The sequence below is a fragment of the Globicephala melas genome, chromosome 2 (assembly GCF_963455315.2).
Source record: "Globicephala melas chromosome 2, mGloMel1.2, whole genome shotgun sequence".
Taxonomy (NCBI): domain Eukaryota; kingdom Metazoa; phylum Chordata; class Mammalia; order Artiodactyla; family Delphinidae; genus Globicephala; species Globicephala melas.
In genome coordinates, this window is record NC_083315.2 from 160,668,694 (window position 1) to 160,671,148 (window position 2,455).

Here is a 2,455-nt window from a genome sequence, read left to right on the forward strand (position 1 = left end):
AGTGTTTTGACATAACTTCACATAATATGAACACAAAGCTACACAGCTCATTTTAAAACATTTATGTAATTAAAATTATTTGACAACTAAAAATTTTATTCTCAAAATTACAAAAAGAACAATTTACTTTTAAATGGTTGATTTATTCACATTTAAATTTAATAGTGTGTGAAAAAGAAAATGTAGCTCCCAACTATTTTTAAAAAAACACAAAATCGGACCAGTCTCTAGAAGAGAAGAGAGAGCTCCGGCTCCGGATAAGCAGCGGCTTGGCGTGGGCTGCGCGGAGAATGGACGGCCTCGTGACCTAATGTCCGGCAGGCTGTAGGGCCTGCCGACCCGGCTCGCGCAGAGGGTGGAGCCGCGGGAGAGGAGGGCACTTCCGGAATCGACCGGCTGCCTGCGTGCCCGCGCCATCCGCTACCATGAACGAGGAGGCCATCTGCAGCGCCCTGCCCACCATCCCGTACCACAAGCTCGCCGACTTGCGCTACTTGAGCCGCGGCGCGTCCGGCACCGTGTCTTCTGCCCGCCACGCAGACTGGCGCGTTCAGGTGGCCGTGAAACACCTGCACATTCACACCCCGCTGCTCGACAGTGAAAGAAATGATGTCTTAAGAGAAGCTGAAATTTTACACAAAGCTAGATTTAGTTACATTCTTCCAATTTTGGGAATTTGCAATGAGCCTGAATTTTTGGGAATAGTTACTGAATACATGCCAAATGGGTCATTAAATGAACTCCTACATAGGAAAAATGAATATCCTGATGTTCCTTGGCCATTAAGATTTCGTATTCTGCATGAAATTGCACTAGGTGTAAATTACCTGCACAATATGAATCCTCCTCTACTTCATGATGACCTGAAGACTCAGAATATCTTATTGGATAATGAATTTCACGTTAAGATTGCAGATTTTGGCTTATCAAAATGGCGCATGATGTCCCTGTCACAATCACGAAATAGTAAATCTGCACCAGAAGGAGGGACAATTATCTATATGCCACCTGAAAACTATGAACCTGGACAAAAATCAAGGGCTACTATCAAGCATGATATATACAGCTATGCAGTTATCACATGGGAAGTCTTATCTAGAAAACAGCCTTTTGAAGAAGTCACCAATCCTTTGCAGATTATGTATAGTGTGTCACAAGGACATCGACCTGACACTAATGAAGAAAGTTTGCCATTTGATATACCTCATCGAGCACTTATGATCTCTCTAATAGAAAGTGGATGGGCACAAAATCCAGATGAAAGACCGTCTTTCTTAAAATTTTTAATAGAACTTGAACCAGTTCTGCGAACATTTGAAGAGATAACTTTTCTTGAAGCTGTTATTCAACTAAAGAAAACAAAGAATGCTTCAAGTACCGCTCACTTACGTGACAAGAAGAAAATGGAGTTATCTCTGAACATACCTGTAAATTATGGTCCACAGGAGGAATCGTGTGGATCCGCTCAGCTCCATAAAACTAGTGTTTCTCCTGGAACCTCAAGGACCCTTTCAGCTCCTTAAGACAATGATTTTTTATCTAGAAAAACTCAAGACTTTTCTGTGATGCGTCAATGTCCAGTAAATCACAGTTGTGACAGTAACATTTCTGTGGCTCAAAGAGCAACATTCTGTGATCACAGGGCTGCTCCATGCTCCTTAGCAATAATAAATCCACTCTCAGCGGAGGGAAATTCAGAGCAATTTCAGCCTGGTATAACCCAACAGTGGATCCAGAGTAAAAGGGAAGATATTGTGAACCAAATGACTGAAGCCTGCCTTAACCAATCTCTAGATGCCCTCCTGTCCAGGGATTTGATCATGAAGGAGGACTATGAACTCATTAGTACCAAACCTACAAGGACCTCAAAAGTCAGACAATTATTGGATACTAGTGACATCCAAGGAGAAGAATTTGCCAAAGTTATAGTACAAAAATTGAAAGATAACAAGCAAATGGGTCTTCAACCTTACCCAGAAATACTTGTGGTTTCTCAATCTTCATCTTTAAATTTATTCCACAATAAAAACCTATAAGTAACTCTTTTTCAAGAAGAAAAGTCAATGCATAAAAGGGTATTTTATATTTCTTTTGCCTTGATAATGTTTTTATGAGATTCATATGAATATTAGAAAGTTTAATGAAGTTTCTTCTTCAGATAAATATTAGTCTCCTTCCATGACATTATTTTTTAAATTAATACAGTAGAAAGTTTGATTTTTGCTGCATAGTTCAATTCTTTTTGTCTCTTTGGTTAATTGAAACTATTTTTTCAATGTAATAATTATATTTTTATTGTACAAAACAGTGTCCCATTTTCACATATACTTTCTTTGTGGATTATTTATTGTTTAAGATGCTTGACTTTCTGAAGACTTAAATCAAAGAAACTTTTAAATGTTATTTATTGAGTTCTTTAGAAAATTGTTTCAAAGATAAGCAATACAAAGTGTAT

The 2,455-nt window shown here is 38.6% G+C and overlaps 1 pseudogene; it reads left to right on the forward strand.

Annotated features, from left to right (window-relative positions):
• The first annotated feature begins 425 nt into the window (after positions 1 to 425).
• On the forward strand, positions 426 to 2,215 carry LOC115867367 (receptor-interacting serine/threonine-protein kinase 2 pseudogene; annotated as a pseudogene).
• Positions 2,216 to 2,455: the final 240 nt, after the last annotated feature.